At 41.5% G+C, this 23620-nt stretch overlaps 1 long non-coding RNA gene across 1 annotated transcript; it reads right to left on the bottom strand.

Moving 5' to 3' along the window:
- Positions 1-6232: 6232 nt before the first annotated feature.
- Positions 6233-13315, bottom strand: LOC117813839. The gene is made up of 2 exons (XR_004631471.1): positions 12846-13315; positions 6233-8615 (listed from the first exon to the last, which is right to left on the bottom strand). It is a non-coding gene; the product is annotated as an uncharacterized LOC117813839 (long non-coding RNA).
- Between the last annotated feature and the right edge of the window lie 10305 nt (positions 13316-23620).

Genomic DNA, 23620 nt, shown 5'->3' with positions numbered 1-23620 from the left:
TCAGCAACGTGTAGTTTGTAAGACATGTTTCAGTGACATTTCAGGAGGAGGGACAGCTAGCAAAACTTGCATTGCCCCAAATCACAGCCCTTTGAAAAAACATGCTCTAAGAATCATCAAGAGTTAATGAAAATACACATCAGTGTCAGAATGAGCTGTCAGCCAAATAATTTCAAGATAAGATAAGATAAGATATCCTTTATTTGTCCCACAACAGGGAAATTTAAGTGTTACAGCAGCAAAGTAGTAGAGTATAAGGCAAACAAGAGCCTATAAAATATAAATTATTAAAAAAGCTATTAGCAATTAAAATTAAAGAGGTAAAAATAAGCATTATCTTACAACATATATACACAACGCATATACACAACTAAATAAGTAAATTTACAAATATTCCAAAACCAATGACATGGTGAAAATGTGCACAGTCTTGTAGCCTAGGTATAAACAATGTACAGAACAGAACTGAGAAGATGGGTAGAAAGACGTATTGCACATGTAAGAAGAGAAGGATGAACTGGATTGGGGAAATATTGCACTTGAGTCCGGTTTGGTGATTGTTATTGGTTATAGAGTCTGACCACTGCAGGAAGAAAAGACCTGCGTTATCTCTCCTTGAGGCACCGCGGGTGAAGAAGTCTGTCACTGAACGAGCTACCCAGTGTTGTTATGGTAAACACTATTATTGTAAACATCCGTAACAATATGGAACCTGATTTTCACTATAGGTGTATCCCTAGATATTATTAAAATGTATGATTGATGCCTGCAAACAGTATATGAAGTAAATAAAGAGCAGTACAGATCCAAAGGTGTCATATTAACTCCAGTTTCGCGGTTGCTTAAATTACCAGCCTACACAGCTTAATTAGAGCTTAATTACTCTTAATTTATTGTGCCAATATAAATTGGCACATCTGTTATCAGCTGTAGGATTTAGACTTATTTACAGACACTTTGTGAATAGATTTGATTAATTGTAATGTTTATGTCAAGAGAACTGTTTTCTTATTGACTTTGAGTCAACTTTTTAGGTTTCCCAAGTTTATTTGGAGATGATAACGTGTTTAAAAACACTATAAGTAAGACTACGTTTGTAACAGAGACTGGTGGCTATATTTTTGGAATGGGTTCTCGGGGTCTCTAGTTTAGCTGTGGTTAAATGGTGCCCGTAGTCCTCAAGGCTTCTGAGGCTGAAGTCCTCAAGGCTTGTGGCCCAGGTTCAAATTGAACAAGCAGCTTTTTGCCACATCATCCCCCACTCTCTCCTCCTTGTTCCATACTCTATCCACTGTGCTATCTCTGAATAATGACTTTAGAAAGCTCCAAAGTCAGTCTTTAAGAAAATAGGTCTCTGAGTTTCATCTTAAGCACCTTTTCTTGAATTCTTTTGTCAAAAACCTCAAAGTCAGCAGGTTGTACTTATAGCATGGAAGACACAGTTCATAACCCTTTTCTTGCTATCAAGCTTACAGTAATGAGATAATGAGCTCACTAGCTAGCTAACATTAATGTATTAGCGATCAAAGATGCTAGTTAATGCATCCCCAGACAGATCTTTTGGAAGAAATCTCTGCATCTCTAATGGCTTCAATTTTCATACATTTGACTGTGAACAGTTCTCAGATCAGTGTAAGTGTACTAGCAGCTTCAGCCTTATGTGCAGGGGTTAATGTGACTGTCAGTGAAGGGGGGGTGATGTCCATCTGTCTCCTGGTAAAAAATCCTGTATCACTTGGTGCTCTGGCAGGAGAGGGATCTATGTAACTGTAGTGTGAAGATGTCCCAGTCAGTGGGAGGAGGCCGCTGAGAGGATGTGACGTCTCCTCAGCAGACGGGATGTCAGTGGGAGTCACCTCGATTTTCAGAGGAGAGGTGGCTGAGGAGACACTTTCAGGATATAACTCAGAGTGTTCTATAGAGATTTATAGATTACAGCTTCAGTAGAGAGAGTGTAAGGGTCAAAGCAATGGCACAGAGAAAATAGTGTTGCAGGAAGTGGCAGAGGCTTCTGTGTTTAGAAGCTTGGTAGTTTTACATTTATTTAGGATATGGAGTTTTCATGAAGCATGAAAAACTACATGACCATTACTAGGGATAGGCATTTCAAGCCAAGAGTGTATGTTTACATTTCACAGCCATGCTCAGTCTCTGGAAATACGTGTGTAGCGGTGTGAGATTCAGAAACAGATAGAGATAGATAGATAGAAACTTTATTAATCCTTTGGGAAGGTTCCCTCAGGAAATTCAGATTCCAGCAGCGAGGTAACACCAAAGGACAGAAAAAACAGCACGCAGATATCAAAGATAAAAAATCACAGGTTATATACACAGTACAGTTCACAGTAGCAGCAATATACAAGTCTAAAAAGGAATACCGGTGCAGGTTATAATAAAATAGCAGCAGCAATAATAAATAAATTGATAATTAACTATAAATACTGAGTAGTGCAAGCTTGTTTAAATTGTGTTGTGGTCAGTTCAGTTAAGACTATTTCTCTCTCTCTCCCCCCCAATCCTCTGTCCTCCTCCCGCCCCCCCTCCTCCCTCCAAGTGAGGAGTTATACAGTTTAATTGCACGAGGAACAAAGGAGTTTTTAAGTCTATTTGTGCTACATCTGGGGAGGAGCATTCTGTTACTGAACAAGCTTCTCTGGTTGCTGATGACAGTGTGCAGAGGGTGGCTGGTGTTATCCATGATGGCCAGCTGTTTGTTCATGGATCTCTTCTCTGCCACTGTCACAAGGCAGTCCAGCTTCATGCCGACCACAGAGCCGGCCCGCCTGATCAGCTTGTCCAGTCTGGAAGAGTCCCTCTTTGATGTGCTGGCCCCCCAGCACACCACAGAGTAAAAAAGGACACTGGAAACAGAATCTATAGCCAGCGTCCGGCGGGAATACCATATTACAACCAGGCACTTGTAAAAACGATGAAAAATTGTACTTTTAAAATGCAAAAATATATTCAAAGTAACTCTTCAATTTTTACAAAGTGAACGAATATTCAAATATTTGAAAATCATTGCCCATCCCTAACCATTACACTACCCAGGCTCCTGATCAGCTGGGTTTAGCTGTGTCTTGATTTTTTAACCTGTCTGTCATGTTTTGTTCCAATACAAAAATACTTGGAAACCTTGATAATAGCTGAAAGGGCTAGCGCTAAAAGGGAACACATCTGTTTTAGTATAGTCCGGATTATGAGCAAGAACTATGACACCCTATAGAGTGGATTCACTATATCCCACAATGCATTGTGAAAAGTAGTGTAAAACAGAGCAGCAACCCTTTGTGTTGAAAAATGAAGCCGTGCAAGAAAGCTGCAGTTCCTACAGTGTCCACTTGGGTCTGGCTCCAAAAGCCAAGAAATCCCCATATGGTCCAATGTTAGAATGTCCATCTGTACAGCAGAATTTAACAGTCTGGGTCACAAAACAATTTTAGGTGTGTAGCTCATTTTTTCATTTGTGCACTCTTCAGGAGGTCTTAGATTATGTAAAGGGTAAGAGTTTATACATTTGCATTATTAGTGGCTAAGATGAGTTGACTGACAAGTTGCTGCATTGTAGCTGTTTGTCAGGAGGCTTAAGACCTTGTATGTCAGTGTCTAGGTTGATCAACGGTTAGGAGCTGCTGACTGTCTTGGCCAGTTCCCCCATGAAAACAACATTTTTAATCTTAAAGGGACCAACCTGGTTAAATCAGGGTTAAATAAAAATACAATAAAAGTTTGAGTCAGCATTTCCGACATGGTGGCCATCATTGTTTGGCTTCAAAATATCGCTCCAGTGAGTGTTTTCAGTTTATAGTTTCTGTCATTTTTACTGTAATTTAGAAACTGTTTTGTAAAGAGTAGTTGAGGATTAGAGGACAATAGTTTTCCTAATCATGATGACAGGCATGGGACCATCGTCTGTATGCATGAGACACATAACTGAGTTGTGGCGTGACAATATGGTTCCATTATTTTATAACAAAAATGCCATTATTTATTCATTTTATTTTATTTCATTTGGTATTTTTTTGAAATTATGCTCTTCAAATTAAAGTTAGCACTGACATTCAGAATGTTATTTACAACCCTAATTCCAAAAAATTTGAGACCGTGTAAAATACTGATTAAAAAAAAGTCATTTTTGGCGTCTGACCAGACACCTAGTTTAGGAAAGTGTTTTTTTTTTTAATATTGTGCTGATGAGCTCACTGTGTAGTCCACTACACTGAACTCACACGTGGGGAGTGGTGAACGACTTTGAATTTGGACACCTGGTTCCCATCGGAGTACTCCAGGTAACATCCATGATGCGTAAAGCCAGGATAAAGGTGTGTGTATAGATTTTGGGGATCATATTTTGGGAACAGGATCATTTCCAGAATAGTAGTGCGCATGTTAGCACACTCTGCAGTGGGGAAAATTTAAGCTGAACTTGACATTGGATGTCTTTTGTTTTTCTAACCTTAATAAATCAGTCGACTCCCTCTGAGCTGGTCAAAAGTATAATAATGTGTTTGGGTAATGCTAATATCTGCATGTTTAACCTCTTAGCGGCAGGTGATAGTTGACCTAAGAAAGTAGGTTAAGCCTTCTTACCCGATAATCCTGCACTTGTAAAATCTCTGATGGTACATGTTGCAAAGGTTTCACAAGGTGTTAAGAACAAACACCAGAGATTACTGGTTAATCATACTGGACTCTGATCCACTTGTTAGTCAGTAGATGGGGCTCTCACTGTGTTCACTGTGGGGTTACCAGTCTCCGTATCCTCTTAACAAGCCTCGTGGCCCCTCCTCCCTAATGGATGAACCTGGCAGGACCAGGACGGCTTGGTTCTCCTTTTCCGTGCCCCCTCCCCCCACCAGACACAGTGATGGCACTCAGTGCCAGAGACACCCCCCCCCCCCCCCCCCCCCCTCCCCTCCCCTCCCTTCCCTTCACCAACACTCTTCTCCTCCCTCTCCTCCCTCCCTCCCCTCTCTCCGCCGCAGGCAGACCCAGGCATGGGATCTCCATCTGTGCACAAAGGAGCCTCCTCTATCTGCATACGCTGCACATAAAAGGGCCTTTTGTCATGAGCTCTGCACACATGACCGTCCGCCTTTCACCCCACTGGAAAAAAAGATCACTCTCTCCAGCAGTCCAACCAACCCCACCCCCAACACCAGACTCAACCCCGTCCCCCCCGACCCCCCTCCACCAGATTTTCGTCTGCGGAGAGAGAGAGAGAGAGAGGGAGAGAGAGAGATCCACTCTGAACTTTGTTGAATAGAGACAACCATCAGATGGAGCTGCCTCCATCACTGCTGCAAACTCTTTTTTCTGCTCTTTTTCATTTCCCGTTTTGCACGTCTGCATCTCTCTTCCTCCCTCCCGGTGTCCTCGTGTGCACTCAGTGTGAGGCGGCAACGCATTATAGCATCTGCCATACTGAAATATGAATGTGCTCTCGTTTTTTGCTGTCTCCCTTCCTTTCTGCAGTCTCTGACATTTAAGGGGCATTAGTGGTTGGTTCTGTGCCAGGTTACCCTCCAACCCCCCTCTTCCCTCCCCTCACATTACAGAGGCACAGGCTCAATTGACAGCAGCCTGAGAGCTGATGCTTCTCTCTCGCTCTCATTTCGGTGCCTCATGCCTTTTAACCCCTCGGCCCTGCGCCGCTCTGCAGAGCTGGAGGTACTTCTAATGTGCAGAGATAATGACGAAAAATTGACCGCACACGTGAGAACCATATCAAGATGAGACAAGGCAGAATTCTCAGACAAATGGGCTGCGTGCCATGTTGGCCACTAAACATGACAGATATTGGTGTGGAGGGATATTGACTCAGGGTGGGGACGCAGCAAAGACACAGAGGCGGGCTAACGCACACTGTCAAGTGCATGGGTGCTGCCATGAAAAAACGCTTTCCTCAGCGTTTCCTTTGAAACACACACGGCCCTGATGCCTTGCTCACAGCCAAACGAGTGTGGATTTTGGAAAGCCCTCCTGCTCATCTTGCTGTCGCTGCACACGGGCCTGTGGCGGAGAAGATCGACTTCTCCCTCCACAGCCATGTCCTCTGCCTGACCCTCCGTCTCTATGAGCCGGTATGACAGGTCAGGGGTCGTCATATCTCAGCTTCCTGCATGCTGTTCACACCTTGATGGTGATGACGATGATGATGATGGCAGACTTAAAAGCTACTATGCAGTTTACCTTACAGAGTGCAAATAATTCACACGTAGGGACTCGAAGGTTTAATTTTAGCACCAGGGATCTGTATGCTCCACCTTTATTTGTGTGTAGCTGTGATAGTAATAATGAACGAGGCATCTTATGACAGCAGTATTGATAATAATAAACATCATTTTTATCATATGCTGCACATTAAATGCAGCTTAAATGTCTTAATATTATAAAAGACATCTTATTGCACATTAGCATTTGTAAAACAGAAGAGAATTTAAATGATTTTTTTGCGTCACATCTCGATTATTCTTCAGGGACAAAAGACTGCACTGTAAAACTTCTGCACACACAGAAACATCCATAAACACACACATCCGAAATCAACCGTTTTCTGCAGAATGACCTCTTTTGTACAACGTGGCTATCCACTCACGACTCTGCATCATCCGATTCGTGCAAACACAACACAGAGGAATTCAACATGTCACCGTACAGGAAGTGATTGGACTACTGAAAGGAGTGCAGCCAGTTATTTGGTTAAAAAAGCAGGATGTAATGCTGTTCACTGAACAAAGGACTTGTACGTTGTTCCAGTCCTCTGATGATCATTTCTTTGAATTCCTACATTATCTAAAAATGTGAATGAGCATGTACTGAGAAAACATTATTAAATATAGTATAATGACACAAACTGTGCCATGTGCTTTGATGCTACTACATTTTTTATCTCTGAAATTTTAGGCATGTCTTTTAAAAATACATTTCGGTTGGGATTTCAAAAGGCACCGAATACGCAGGAACATCCCACAGAGTAATAAAGTTTATGATCAAGCAGCTGTCCAATGAAATGTGGCTTTTCTCCGGCATAGATATTCTTCTGTTGGAAGAATTGTGCACATCACTACAGTTTGTGAGTGTAAGAAAAATAAAAATGGGTTTCATCTTTGTTAATTGTAAATGCAGATTACATATTTTACAGTGTAAAGGGTCCAAATCTTTATTTCCAGATGAGCGTCGATGTGCTTTTTGACTGAGCTAACTCCACTGTGTGATTCAGAGGAGAGGAAAAGTGTGAAGAGTGAGGTGATCTCAGGCTGGAGGTTAAAACGCTGCATGTTGGTGAAACGCACCATCAGAAAGGAGAGTATGTTCATGAAATGAATATTAGCTGCATGTCCTGTCTGTCTCAACAGAGCTAGGAGGCTAAAGAGAATGTGAGATTAAAACAAACAGCACACACACAAACACACACACACACACACACACACACACACACACACACACACACACACACACACAGTGTTTGTCGAAGCAGCAGAAGTAGGGTGTGTGTTGCTCGGCTGTTGGACACCTTGCAGCCCTGCAGCGCAGACACAGGCGATGTGACGTGGCCCCTGAAATGCCAGGCCTGCGCACTCCTGGCTTAGTGCGGAGGAAGACTAAAACAAAATGAAGAAGAAGAAGAAGAAGAAGAAGAAGAAGAAAGGCTCGGGGTAAAACTGCAAAGAGAGAGAGTTTGGGTATGTGAGGCGTGGTGCAGGCCGGTCAGGTGGACAGAGGAGCAGTATTTACTTTTTTCATTATGATGCATCATTGACTTTTGAGAATTTGCTCGTGTACTTTTTTGACATAATGCGTCAGATGAGTATTTTTACAGTGAACTTCAGTCGTAACAGTTAGTACACACTATCTCTACCTCTCAAATCATATACGTTTTTTATTCATTGAAATTCCTCTTGTGAAGTCTAAAATTATATAAAAATAAATAACTCTTAAAGTAGCCCTATAATTAACATATACACAAAATTATTGTACATTTTAATTACAGCAGCATGCAACATTTCATACTCATATTTCTGCGTATACCTTTTTGTCATGAAAAACAAGCACACAGTGAGGAGAACTCTTTATATCAGGGTCTAAGTTTGCTTTTACAGTAATACGGAACAGAAAAAAGTCTGTTTTATTATTTATGTAACATAATATAATATTATATAAATAAAGAAATAGCTGCAGTGACTCTTAGGATCATCCCAAGTTGTGAAAATCATAGTTTTCTTTCTATCTGCATCACTTTGATGTGTGTAAAGTTTCCTGTGAACATAGTAAGGATCAAAGTTCCAGCTCCATCCGCTTCACATTAAAAAACACATTAATATACTTAAAGTACATAATTATTAACATGATATTATTCCTCCTGTAGTTTGATGTGAATTTGGTGCCGGAGCTGCTTTGGTTCGATGCAGCCATATGAAAGCTGCACTGCTCCAGTACAATATGTTTGGCTGTTGAAGGGCTGCCAGAAGTAGTTGTTAGTTACAGTTAGGGCGCGTCCCTCTTTGGATAGGTTGTCCACTCTGAGCTCTGATATCGAATAGGTCCATAATTTCCAGTCTGATCCCAGGAGAAACTCTCCTCTGCTCTTTTCCTCCTCGTCCTCTTTGAGAATCCTGCATGAGGAACAGAGAGGTGAGTTCATTTCTGCTGGAAGAAAGTATTTTACATGTCTGTTGTCTTCAAATGAATCCATGCAGTGTGTGTGTGTGACCTTGCTGAAAGTGAATTTTCTTTCCGGTACGTTTTTTAAAATCATCGTTTTGAAGTGTGTGTCTTATGATTTTTCTTCTTTTCTTCTGTTTTTGTTTTTTGTGATTTTTTAAATAGGAAGGCAGCAGATCAAAAGCTAACGAAGGGCGTTTGGCACATTTAAGAAATCAATACTTTGCGCCTTTGATTGAAGCAGTTTAACGAGGTGTAGTGTTTAAAAAATCTGGAAAAGTTGATTGAAATAAATTTGAGTAAAGCAAAACTAAAAGAAAATGTAGCAAAACTGAAAAGTTTATTTATGTAATATCCATTCATCAGTTTTGAAATGTGCTTTGATTTAAAAAGAGTTCCACGATGCAGAAGTTTTTAAAAAACTTGATTTATCATATTTCTATTTTTCATTTTGAGCTGTAATGATTTAAACAAAAGTCTGACGACTTCTGGAGTTATTACAGATTTGATCTAGTTAATTAATCAGAAATTAGCCTTTAAAATAAAAAATATTGTATTTGTACAAATTGCTCCTGGTGGAATTTCTCGCGTTAAGAATTAAAACTTTTCTTAACTTTTAAGAAATCAATATAAAGTTAATAATCGCCTTAATGAGAATAAATTTCACATTTCTTATCAACTTCCTAAGTTTCCCAACAAAATGTATCTTTGTTCAATGCAAAGTTTTTTAAGGGGAGTGTGTGTGCACGTGTGTGCTGCAAGGAATTTTTATTTTATAGAAACAAAATAGTAAAACTTTTTGAAAAGTCCATACAAATTTTCTCTGTAATGTAACATTTGTTTACCAAGAAACGCATATATGTTTTTGTTTTGGAATTATACACAAACCCTAAGAAAGCACAACTTAAAGAGCAGGAATTTGCGATGTATTTTGAAATGTTAAATCAAATTCTAAAATTAACATTTAGCGTGATTTTTCTCGATCATAACCTTTTATTAACTTTTATCATTCACATCTGATTTCAACAGGTTTTTTTTGCCTACCTGAAAAAGCTGTTTTAATTCTAAGACAGGTTTTAATCTGATTGCAAATTCAATATTATTACAGATTTTCTGAAATTAATTTAATTTGACTCATTAACTCATCAACTATATCTCAATTATTTTACATGAATAAAAAATAACCTTTTGTAAAAACAGTAATGATTTTTTATCTGCCGGGTACAAAATGAAGTTGACCTTAAAGAAAATACTCCAGGAATAAAATCCCACACCTCTCCTCTGATTCAAATTCAAATATATTCTGCTTGTATTATTTAGAAGAGACGATTGCAAGTGATCAGATCCCGGGCGAAGATGGTGAGTCTGATTTATGAGGTGTTATTGGCTCGCTTTATTCCGGACGTCTGTGGTGGAGTGTGTTCAGCACAACATTGAATTGTTCTCCCCTGCCTGTGAAAACACTGATCATTGAATAGTGAGGCAGAAGGAGTTAACGAAGAAATCGTCCCTTCCCTGCTCTTCATCATTTGATCATCTCGAACAGCATCACTGCGCATGTCCTGTGTCCACCATTTTGTGATGAGAATTTAATTGCACATGCTCCCATTTCACGAACCACTGCAGAACACGTGCTACGAAGTCAGAGGCCAAGAAAACGATTCATTTCAATCAAATGTGTTTAATTAAGAAATTATCATTCCGTGGAAAAGGACTCAGATAATTTCTGAGGCTCTGAGTGCTTCATTTATTTATTTTTAAAGGTGAACTACCTCTTAACTCTGTTGCTCTGACACTCTGCATCATTTTCATGCTTTTTCTTACACTCATTATTTCTTCCAGCTGTGTTGCACCTTGCTCTGATACCCTTCCTTTCCCCGTCTGTGTGTCAGACTGAGCGCAGAAAGCGGTGGTCACAGTCGGCTGCCTGAGGTGACTGCTGAGGTCAAAGGTCAGCTTGTGTTAATAAGACGTGATGTGCTGCCCTGGGACCTCAGTCCCACGAGGGATAACCCCCTAATCGGCGTTAGTTAATGTGTTGGTAATCTTTACCTTCTTAAAGCAAACAGCAGCGGAGCAGTCAATGGGCCCGCTTGGCCTACCGTGTAACGCTTTTGACCCAGGGGTCATGGCCTTTGTTCCCCGCTCGATGGGGAGTGCCCTCAAAGGTCTCGGGTGTAATAGAGAAGTTGTTTAGACACGTGCGCGGCTTAAGCAAGACCACCTCATAGAGTCGGCTCCTGCTCCTGAAGAGTATAAAACTTTCCTCCTACTCTTTGTGGTTACCTTTCATCCCCCTGAATGAGTCCATTTGAATATATATATGTTTTTATGTGCCATATATCATTTCCACTATGTTGATGTAGTGGTGGTTGCTGACCAAGCACAGACCTCTCCCCCCCTCCTCATCGCCCCCCCCCCCCTCCCTACCTCCTAACACAAACTCCTTGATGTTTGCAAATGCAAGTGCAAATGTTGTTTGTCTTTGCAGATCCTCTGCCCAATGCAACTTTATATCCCTGCAGCCCTCCTCACTGTTTCCTGTGGTCAAAGAGAGAAAAAGCAGAGAAACGCAGTGTATGCATAATGTGTCCTTGTAAAGTCCCCTTATCTGAACTTTCACTAATGCAGAGTGTTTGCCTGTGACTGACACTTCAACGTGTGTTCAGTGTGTGTCTCCTGACGGCAGCAGACCTCAGAAATCGTAGTGTGATCGGACAAATCAGTGAGACACTGGGAGCTTATTCAAGGCCCTGATTTACACGTTACTCCTTCAGGGTGATAAATCTTGTTTTAGTGCAGAAGTTTGGATATTAACACATGCAACAATTTCCTCTTCATTTAATTTACAACTTTTAACAATTTTTGAGCACAAATCTTCAACTATATGATAGTGCAGTGGTGTGCATTTAATAAGATACAGGACTACAAATTAAAGGGGTTTACCAAAAATCAGCAAAAACAAATTGTGGAATAAAATCCAAAACTTTTATCTCCAAAAAAAGCGAGTCATATAATGTTGACGTGAGTCCATAACATGGCGCTGTCTGCCATTTTGTTTCACATCGTATTATCAATAGGCCTGATTAACCGGTTCAGTATCACACAGATGCTGCACTCACAGTCTGCAGATGAAAAACACCTCTCCTTTTTTTACATGTGATCATTTTCTCCAGCAGTGTGCGACGGAGACCAGTCACAGTTTAGAGTTAATGTTGTCAAACTTATTTTATTTGATGATTTAATTTAAATAAATACAACAATGTGTGTTAAAAAGTAGAAGGAAAAAGAAAGGTGTGCAGCTTTAACAATGCATTTCATTACAAACTGCGTTTTAATCATTTAACTCGGCTGTATTAGACACTAAAGTGTTGTTATTTACAAAGTTAAAAAAAAAAGTGATTACAAATTCAGAGGAGGCGAAACAGAGTCATGAAGCTGAGGAGCTCAGTGGTGAAGCTGGCACGTAACCCAAGACCGAAACTTTAACCTCGGTTGAACTTTTTACCAAACACAGAAAAGTTTGCTCACTAAGCATAAAAACACACAGTCTGCTCCTTTAAAACAGACACTGTGAGTGATTTCACCTCCAATAAATCCGACTTTCTAATCCACACCATCCCCAAATACGATCTCCTGACATACACACACCTCAGCTTTATACATCCACACCATAATGAAGTCATGAGTTTCTCAATTGGTTAGAACGCATGGCGAGATGTGACGTGCAGCTGCTCTCCTTCTAATAGGATTCTATAGCTGCTGCCAATAGACGCCTGAACCGGGCTCCCATCTCGTTTAGAGAAGGAGAACCGGGAAAAAATAAATTACAGTGAAGCTTTTTTTTTTTTCCGCACTGAGTTGGTTATATAAATAATGCTCGTTTTTTTTTCCCCCTGCACATCGACTGCCACCTGTGTTTTTAATGAAACCTGTGGAGCAAAAAGAAGTGCAGAGGGGAGAATAGTTTTCGAGGAGAAACCAGGCTGTGTGCTACTGGAGTGAGAAAGAAGAGAGCCGGCGAGTAGCAGGGTGGTGGCCGTGCAATGAAAGCAGCCCTCACAAACTGTGCAGCCTGAAGCAGCAGCAGCAGCAGCCATGTTAGACACTAAAACGCAGTTCCCTTCCAAAAGCAACAGAAAGTTTTCACAGAGTAAAAGTAAGAAAAGTTTGACCCCCACCTTTTTTTCTCTCATTGTCTCTGCTAGGCATGTAGTCCCCTCTTAAAGCTTTATAAAGCAGAAATGCATTCAAATAGTTCCTCAGTTACTGAAAACACACTTTACATATCCCCTTCCTCCTTTTCTTTCCTTATAGAGCTCCTTCAGTTCAAGGCCGAGGAAGGAAAAAGTTGAAGTCACGATGCTCTGCCTTTGCAGTTTTTAAAAGAACCAGAGCCAAAAGAGGCAGGAAGTTGTTGTACAATAGCGTTACAGTAATCTGCCACAAATGGAAAAGCCAAATGCTGATCGGCGAGTGGAGAAGGTGGCAGAATAGAGGCAGAAAGAGGGGAGGGAGGGACAGAAAGGGAGAGAAAGAGAGGTAGCGTGTGTGTGAGGGAGACAGACGTTAAAGCAAAGAATAATCAATACAATCTAAGATGGTGGAAACAGCCGTTCTGGTTAACTCTGGGCTCAGTCTGAGGCAGGATGGATCTGCTAGTTGTGGGTTTTTCTCCAAATTCTCTCTGATTGTGCTCTACCCGGCAGTGGCAGCTGTTTTTCCTCGAGGAAAAAGCAGCAAAGTCTCACCCAAAAATGCTTATCAGCCTTTTGACTTGGTGCCAAAATAGCTGCGAGGTTTCAGCTGCAGCGTTCAGCTCGCTTTGTGACAGAGCCGGGGCGAGGAGGGTCCCAACTGTGCGTTCTCTGCCACATGTTACTGAAATAAACAGAGGACGCTTATCTTTTTCCTGTGTGTACGAGTTTGTGTGTGTTTCAGTGTGTGTCTGCAACCCGTCCATGCTGTGCATTCATGCTAGTCACTGTGGCATGCTAAAGAGTTAATGCACTCGGAGAGTGTGTGTTCCTTTCAGAGCGTGCTCCCAAGACTGTTGCAGCGACAAGAGCCCGGCTACGGTAAGAGACGAGGTTAATAATTCAACCTGCTCTCAGAGGTGTTGCATATTTCAAGGATCCTTCAGCAGGGAAGTCCACTCTGAATGACTCTGAAGTCTCTTTCTCCTCACTTTTCTTTGCACTAGTTGATATAGTAGCTGAGGTAGTGGAGAGTGTATCCCAGTATGGCGTGTGAGTGTGTGCACTGCGTCTGCGCACTACCCGAGGAGTGGATTTCTGTGTCCTCCTCCACCCCTCCCACAGTTAGTGCTTTCCACCCTCCCACTCTCTCCCTCTCTCTCTCCCTCTCTCTCTATCTCTCTCTCTCTTCCCTTCTCTGTCTCTGTCTCCCACCCATCTTGTGCTCCCTCCCGTCCTCCCTCCCTCCCTCCCTCCCTCCTCCCCCCTCTCTCAGTCTCCAGTGCAAATACAGTTCCTTGCCGTGTTGGACATGTGATGAAAAAGTGACTGGTTCGCGCGCTCCGCCGCACCTCCTATTTCATCATCAGCGGAGCATTTCTCCCCTTCACTGTGTGCTCGCTGTCTCCTCCTCTCTTCCCCTCTCTCTCACTCACTCTCTCTCTCTCTCTCACTTCTTTTTCTCTCCCTGTTTCGCTTGCTCCCCTCTTTCTGCTCCAGCCACACGCAAGGGGGAGACTTAAGCTCTGCGAGGGGAAAAAAAAAAGAAAAAAAGTCTGCTGCTATTTCTACAGTCAGGGCCTCCCCACAGCCCGCCCTTCCATAGACGGAGCTTTTTTTTCACTCACTACTAGCTGGATTTTAACCCTCTGCCTCCAACTAGCTGCACAGCAGCTCTGCAAAACCTGGCAACAAGTTGCTTTTAGGGGCCTTTTCTCACTTTTGGCGCATACATTTTTGCATCACTTTGGATTTTGCCGCTCGCTCTCTCATCCTTCTTTATTTTGTTTTTTAAAAATGTGCAGCGTCTTTTGATTTTCCTCTGCTGATGGGTTGAAGCGGTATTTATTTTGTTTCTCTCTGTTTTTTTTGGATGGAAATTGGTTAAAGTGGTGTTTCGCCATGTGATGGGCCTTGTTCCACCTGGAGCGCCGGGGCGCCATTTCTGCTGGGGAAACCTGCTTGTGGTGGGCTCGTGGTCCGGATGACCACTACGGATGACAAGCGAGAGAATGTGTCCAGTGTCTATGCTTTTGAAACATCTGTGTTTTTAAGACATGTCCTCCTTCAGCGCCAGCAACTGGCGTGAAGTACGGCACCTCCTTCGTCTTTACTCCCTGTCTCTCCTTGTATTTCCTCTCCATGTCCTCTCTCTCTCTCTCTCTCTCTCTGGGTCTCTCGCTCTCTTGTTCTCTCTCTTTCACGCCGACAGGCTCTACTAACAGGGGAGCGAGTAGTGTGCTGATCCGGAGCTCTTTCTGGGACAGGTGCCAACTGCAAACAAAAGACATTAAAAGGCAATAAGAGGACAAAAATGAGTCATTTGTGATATTTCAAACAGTTTGGACTCTGTCCGCAGTATTGTTGCACGTTGTTTCTCTACACGGCTACTTTGTCCGATAATTTCATATGAAGTATAAAAGCTAATATTTGAGACTCGGGCTGTTGAGGCTGAGGTTTGGAGACTTTACCACGCTTATTCTAGTGAAGGCATTTCATTCTCTAAGAGTGTTGGAGTAACGTGTGAGAGCAGCATATAGACTTCTGAATTATTCATGTGCCCGGCTGAAGCTGTGACTGGACTGGTTGTGCTATTTGCATGCAACAGACATGCTATTTGTCTGTTTGCTAACATTCCTCATTGAGAGACTTGTTAACTAGCTGACTGGCTGAGCTGGAGCTCTGCAGACAGCCTCATGGCCTCCCATTGTTTCAGGCCTCAGCAGACCTGGACGCAGCCGGTGGCAGGCGAGCCGTGCAGCTCGGAGCTCAGAGAGAGAGAGAGAGAGAGAGAGAGAGAGAGAGAGAGAGAGAGGGGTAGAGAGAGAGAGAGAGAGAGAGTCTGGAGCTGAGATTGAGGCTGGGACTGAAGCTGGAGCCGGGACTGAGGCCGAGCTGCAGCTGTGGAGAGAAATCACTGAGTCCTACTTGAAACTCAGAACAGAGGCTTGTGGCTTCCTCCTCTACTTAACAGAGATGTGGATCCAGGCAGGAAGCGATGGTGAATTTCGGGTCCCGGCTGAACATGAATCATCTTGATGCAGACTTTGGTGAGTAAATCTGTTATTATATGTTTGTACGTGATGGTTTGGACTGAAGTTTAACCGTGCGGCTGATTTTTTTCGGCTTTCCAACCACGTACGATTAAACATTTGATTCTCATGAATCCTCACCTAAAGTTTTTTTTTTTTGTACTTTGCCTGCGCATTTATACATCTGAATATAAAAGTGTACATGCGCATATGGTTCAGGAACACAGCACAGAGAGGGGCGATGAAGCGATTTATTTAACTTTCAGCTCTGCTGTAACTTTTCTCAGCCGTCCTTAAAAAACGGTTTGTAATTTAGTAATGCAAAAGTTATTAATAGCAGTTTGATTGCAGTGTGGATAATCCTGCTTGGTGGTAATCAGAGGATGAGTGGAAGGCCTCGATTTGTGGAGGTATTTCATATGAGTGATGTGGTCCAGGCTTACTGTGTGCTGTATGAAGAAGAGTACGTGGTGCACTGGCTGTTTTTATCCATTTAATGTTTGCGAAAGCATTTCCTGAGGACAGAACTTCTGTCGAAATACATCGCATTTCTTTAAATTGAAAGTTTTGTTGGTTATTTTCACAAAGCTATTATTCTTTTTAAAAGACGTAACCGAAAAGAAACGCAAAACTCTCCATCGGCGTGTCTATGAAAGGTATTTGCCTACATACAGTTTGTATTTATGTTGATCTCATCGCTTCATAGATTTGTGCAGATTTTTCCTAGAACACAGGGATTCACATGACCTATGTTTTACATAGTAAATGTAAGTATATTCAAAGAAGACTCCATCCTCTTTAAATAAAATCAGTGCTCATGAAAAGTTATTATTTAGGGAAAGAATAAACTTTAATTTGCACAAACAGTACGGTTATTATGCTAAATTCTTCACACGATAGATGTAAACTTTCTGTGTGAACAAAAAATGCAGATAAATGTTAATTATCTGAAATAATTAAGGTTGCATCAGTGATCTTGATATAAATGTGGTAAATTACTATTTATAATGAGTGTGTTGCCTGTTAGACTCTGCTCTCAGATAACTTTATTTTTAACTGAATATTTGAAGATTATTCTGAAAGCACTTAAATATCTGAACCTTTTTATGTTCATGCTTTTTAATATCCACTCATAAGACTTGAAACCAGAAAGGGACTATTTTTTTCCAGACAGAGCCAACTCTTATACCACCAGGTGGTTCAGGCCCCACAGTGATCTTTTCCACATACAGGTGATTATGTTCATTCATTTGAATATAAGCTGTGCCTAACCAGCAGTGGACACATGGTTTTTGGCTGGCACAGCCTCAAACTGCTCCACCCCTCAGGCCTCGTTGGCAGTGGGTGGCAGGAGTCCAGGGGAGGGTTGCATGTAGAGAAGCAGATGGCCGGGTGCTGAGGGTGTGCACTGTTTTCTCTCTGTGATAAAGTGTACCTGACCAAACCAGAGAGCCCATTCAGCCCACAGTGAGCCGGGGCCTGTGTGCTCACACAAACTTTAGCTTTACTGGAGCTAAACAGCTAATGCTGAAAAAAGACAGTTAGAGGGCGAACACACACACACACACACACACACACACACACACACACACACACACACACACACACACACACACACACACACACACACACATCCACACACACACACACAAATGCAAAACATGTGGAATAAACTCGTTGGAACATAAAACATAATCATTTGTTGTGCATTATATCTATTGTTGCCACTTTTGGAGAATAGTGTACATATTTTTAAATGTGTGTCTGTTTATGCCTCTTTAGTGTGTGTGTGTGTGTGTGTGTGTGTGTGTGTGTGTGTGTGTGTGTGTGTGTGTGTGTGTGTGTGTGTGTGTGTGTTCTCATGAAATGGTGTATTTAAAATGTAAATTCTGCTAAAGCTTAAGAACGGTTGAAAGTGCACATTTGGTAAATTGTTTGTCAGTCCATGTAATTGGTATATTTTATGTAATTTGTATTTAAATGCGGTGTTTATTCATGCACAGACTAGTGTTTCATGAATTCACTGCAGAAGCAGAACAAACTGAAACTGCAGGCCAAACTTGAACTTGAGGTTCTCCTGTTAAAACTTGACTCTGGACTTGAACTTGAACAAGAAACTTGCACATTTTAATCACAATGCATTGTAGTTTTTTTTAAATTAGAAACATACTTTCAACAATACACAGATGGGAAAAAAATCTCCAGCTAAGCACACCTCAGAACTTTTTAGTGCACATAGGTAAACTTAAATAACGCCCAAACAAAAGCTGTGGTAATACGTTTTTCAGAATAAAAGCACAAGTGTGTTTCATTGTAATTGTGCAAAATGATCAGTTACAGTAAAAGTCCTTCCATTTTGTTTTCCATATCAGATTTATCTCTATTTTGAAAAGCTAAGATTCTTTATGATGAAGGTTTATTTCAGTGTCACTATAATATGTAGTATATTAAGAAAATAAATATAGAAAAACTGATTATTGTGCCGTCACATTTTTTCTTGAAATATGAAACTTTTGGAAAAACGTTTAAAAGTTCAAAGAAAAAGTTTCAAAAAAACTAATTAAAAAAAAAAACGAGTCTGAAAAAGTGGACAGCATTGAGGGTGAATTACCAGAGAACACCAATCTAAATTAATGTATGTAATGAGACAACTTTGGATGTTTTTTACGAATGCTTTTAGTATGAAGAATACAGAAATAAGCCTTAAACACAGAAAAGATGTGTGTGTGTGTGTGTGTGTGTGTTAGAGAGAGAGAGAGGGTGTGTGTGAGAGTGTGTGTGTGTGTGTAAGACTTAACATGTGTGTGCTTGCTCAACTTGCTCTCTTGATCACACACAGTTAGTGTTCGTTTTATTGTTTTGGATATTTTTAGAAATAAATGGCGTTATTTAATGATTTTTCACGTTTGATTGAAACAGCACGATTAGATTAACAGCGTAATTATATATATATTTTTTTTTCGTTTCATAGGACGTCATAAACTTACAAAAAAAAAGGAAAAAAAAAATTTATGTATTTCAAACTACAATTCAAAACATGCAGTTATTGCTTATAATGAAATGCTCTTACTTTTAGACAAGTGTATAAAATGGTGCACAAAATCCTCTATATTGCACTTGTTCAATTTAAATAATCAACCTTACCCCAAAATGTTTTGTAGTCTTTTTAATTTATTTATTTAAAGTATGTTGGTGTAAAAAGTAAAACAGCTCGACCTTCAGTTACAGAGCACAAGAGACAAATACCAAACACGCTTTTTGTGTTATAGTTGAATCGAGTAACTCACACAGACAAAAGATTATTTTACTTTCTAGAAAATTTTCACCCGTTTTTTTTCTGTGGTGGATTGAAAAGGTCATATGTGATGTATTAACTCTGTATAGACTGCTGTATGTCTGCAGATCGGAGTAATTCTGTCTGAGACTTTTGAAGTGTGAGTGTGTGGTTTAGGTCATGTGCCAGTGCTCAGTGTATTCTTACCAGTGTAGTGAGTCACTCAGCAGTACAACACAGCAATAAGCCACCAATACACTGCTTCATTTGTTAAGTGGATAAATCGGTATTTAAGATTATGTGATTTTCTTTCATTTATGAGCTCGCTGTGATGTTGTGAATTCCGTCCAATTTCCTCCTGGCTAATATGAAATCCAGATTGGAGTGGTGAATGGGGGCCAAGTGAGCACTCGCTGTAAATATAGTTTTCTACCATAGTAACCAAGCCCTCTTTTATTTCTGCAGCTAAAACCGTCACAGTGTGAAGTTTGAAGTACAATAAGAGGTCCAGCATGGTGAATATTGTGTTTTGTGTTGGAGCTCTCTGGAGGACTGTCACACTGACGTACAGTACTGCATGTGTGTAGCCCTGAAGGAGGTTTTTGTGTCGCTATTAAAACACGGTCATTTGATTTTCTGTATATTCAATCATCGTGTTTATATATTTTATATGTATTTATAATTTTTTTAATTGATTTAAAGTCAGGGAAATATACTTTTTACCGATCGAGGATGAGAAAGTAGTGTTGCTGCTTAAAACATGAGGGTACAAATGTGGGAATTTAAACTTCACTCTACATTTCCTCATTCATAGGTTTTTTTTATTTCAATCAAGTGCATTTATTTGAACATGCATAATAAAATCTTAAATTATATTATGCAGATTAGAATTGTGTTTGCAAGGGTATCAGATTGATAATTTTGCAGTTTCGCCTCAGTTGAAGTAAAACAGTGACACACACTTTTTCCAGTTTAAACAATTCTAATTTAATTAAATGTGTATTCACTTTATTTATGAGGACACTTATAATAAAATGTGCCGTATTATCATCCATATAAAACCAGGTTAATATCGGTGGTGTGTAGTAACTTGCATGCAGCAGGTTAGCAGAAGCAGGTCCCTGCTTGTGTAAACTGAGCTGGATTAAAATGTCCCACTTTGTGAGCCTGGCACATGCAAAAGGGGTGCAGCCCACTTTGCAAAACCCTCTGCTAAAATTACTTAGATGTCTCAGAACACATATCAGCCACATCCCCATCTGCTTCAGGCTTTTATGGAACACTTCAGAGTGTGGAATAAGCTGTTCAAACCTCCTTCGAGGTAAACGACGGTCGAGCCAGTACAATCTCCACGGCAGAATCCCACCAGGCCCCCTCTTTGCCCTCCTGTACTGTGCATGCAGAGGAGCAGATGAGTGGATCCACAGTGGCCACTACAGGCTGTGCCGCTCTCATACAGCATCCACTCTACACCACAGTTACAGTACAGTACGGTACAGTACAGTAGGAAGTAGGCCATGCCTGAAAAGAGAGCAGAGGGGCTGGACAAAAGGCCGAGACCCAGATATGCAAACACACACACACACACACACACACACAAACACACACACACACATACACAGACACAAACATCCTGTACATTGTTTGGACGTTTTTGTTGAGGATCCAGTGGCAAAATTATTGCACAAAAGCGAACATTTCAAGGTTCAATAAACAAAATAATTACACACTCATTACACACACACACACACACACACACACACACACACACACACACACACACACACACACACACACACACACACACGCACACACAGTCCAGCCTCTGAACCTGCTTTTCCTCACTTCTCTGTCCATACATGGAAGCCATTATTCCTTCATCCCTGTCCACTGCTGAGGATTGGGGGCCATTTTAGTCCCCCCGTATTAATCAGGACGTCAGCTGGGAGTGTCACATGTGATTTATCCCTGAAACCACAGCGACTCCACAGAGACGCTGAGCACAGGCGTAATGACATAATATTGGATGGGGTGCGTTTCAGGGGTGACAGATGATGTAGATTTTTCCTCTCCCCTTTCCTGAATGCATCCTGAAAAAAAAACTGTGTGACTTTCATCTGATAGCTTAATATGATGGACTCAGGTTGAGGTCAAGGTGCTTTATTAGATTTAATTTTACATGGGAGCTTTTCTCTTGTATGCTAACTGCACAGAAAGTCTTCCTGCAGAATACTTAGCATTCAAACAGCTCTCTAAAGGGAAGAGTCTTTAGCCAAAGCAGGTTAATTTGAAGAATAATTCAAACCAAACTTAATGAATTCTTTCCTCTGAGCACTTAATAGAGTCTCTTTAGTCTTTGTTCTGCAGCATCCCGTGTGAGCGTCTCTCTCTCTCTGCACACATCATCCGCATAGATACTTGTTTTATGTACCTGCCAGGCAAAGCGATATTCCAGATAACGCTGAGGAGCTGCGCCCACTCAACTTTTCTTTTCCAGCGCTCATATATTTCTCCTCACTTTTTGGCCTCTGCTGTCGCCAAGGCAATTTAGTCATAGAAAAAAGTGCAGGATCAGCAGGTTTGTTCCGCTCGGAGTCAGAGTTGGAAGTGTTGAAAAGGCCTCGCCTGCAACTCTCCTACTATCAAAATACTGTGGATCCATTCCCTTACCTAACCCTCTCTCCCCCATCTCTCTGTCGTGCAGTTTATCTGTGTGGAGCTGAGTTGAGCTGGATACATTTAGTGATGTGCTGTTGAAAAGATGTCTTTAGGTTTCTTGTTTCGGTACGGAAAAATTAAATATCCTGTGTGGCTTTCATATATCACCACCTCTGTTTTCCTTTAACTGATTTGACAGCAGTTTTTTACAAGAGTAGTTCTCCATTTTAATGTGTAATCCACTCTTATGTTTGGGGTTTCCTGTTTTAACTCTGATGTGATAGTAGAGTGGCCAAAAAATTCCACAAAGCCAAAGACAACACAGGTCACCTTCTCCAGCAGAGTACATCAAAACTCGATGTTTGAAAATCAAAAGAGAACATTTTAAACTTGCACTTTATGTAATGTGTGCATGTTAAATAATACACTAGCAGTGCATAATATTAGCAGCTTTTTCCTGCAGTACATACTAAAATACTTCATACTATCCCCTCTGCAAACACTCGCCCAGGCTCCATGAGTCATCAACATGCACACACACACACAAACAACACACACTCACGCACTGAATGCAGCGAGTGCACAGCTCGGACATGAATCTCCCTCCACGGGCTGGAGGAGTTGGGTTACTCATGAGCCCATAAACATGTGCTGGCTGCGCTCAAAGTCTCTGCGCTGTAATTACAAACGTTAGAAACAATATATAAAAGACCCTTCCCCGCCAAGGCCGTGTCCTGCACTGCAATTAGCGTCCTTGTACGGAATTATCACCCTTCATCAGCCGCCGCCACACTGAGTGAAGGCCTGTAATTGTGTCCTCCTTGGTATGCTCGAGGACAAACCCCCTTCCTCACTTAGTCACAATGGCCTTCTTTATTTTTTTTGCTATCGATCACTAACTGCCTCTGATTTCATTTCATTTCAACTCAGAGCAGCGATCCATGCCTTTGCACGCCCACATATGCACAGGAGAACAAGGGCAGGTGTCAAAAGCTGCCTTGTACATTAACACAGCGCAGCCTCTACATGTGTGAACGCAAACATACTGCACTGCATGTGCATATGCGCTGCGTCGCCCACGCACATGACACTGCAGCCTCTCAGTGTACTCGAGTGTGTGTGCACGATATGCAGCGAGTGGGTGCGAGGGCCAAGGCCTCGTGTGTTGTTGGTTTTTGCGGCGAGCATGCGGCAGTGCGAGTTGGCCGCTGTACAGGCCGGCAGAGAGAGAGGGTGCGGTGTGTTACATGTTGCACTAATGAGTTTCCGTGGCCAGGCAAGACCGTGGGGCGAGCTTATTAGTAAACAGGCAACAGAGAGGAGACCCTGCAGACCTCTGCCGCTGCTTCTGCAACTGATCATCCTCTCCGTTTCTGCCTCTCTCTATTGTTTTCTCACTTTCCCTCCCTGTGAAATGTCTCAGTTCTCACTCTGTTTCTCTCCTTCTTGTAGGCAGCGAGATGGGTTCCGACTTCTGCCACAGCCGCAGCCAACAAGTGAAATCACAGACTGACGAGCAGGCTGGCGATTACAGCTGCATTGTAAGTACCACAGTGTATTATAAATTGAATATGGTGTTTAACAATGTAATGTAATGTGGTCGCACTTAATGAGATGAAGTCTGTAATTAGATGCTGCATAACTTGCAGCAACATTTGTTGTACACATTGCGTTAAAGTGCTCCCTCTAAGTCTATTTCCTCCTCTTTGTGAGACGTATCATAATGTGAACATGCATTAGATTAAACTATAATGGCTCCTTATTGTGTTTTTACCCCATTTGAAAGGCCAAGTGCT

This window comes from Notolabrus celidotus, chromosome 6 (genome assembly GCF_009762535.1).
Source record: "Notolabrus celidotus isolate fNotCel1 chromosome 6, fNotCel1.pri, whole genome shotgun sequence".
NCBI lineage: Eukaryota > Metazoa > Chordata > Actinopteri > Labriformes > Labridae > Notolabrus > Notolabrus celidotus.
Note: the sequence above shows the minus strand (reverse complement) of the source record. Positions and strands in the feature narration are given on the sequence as shown.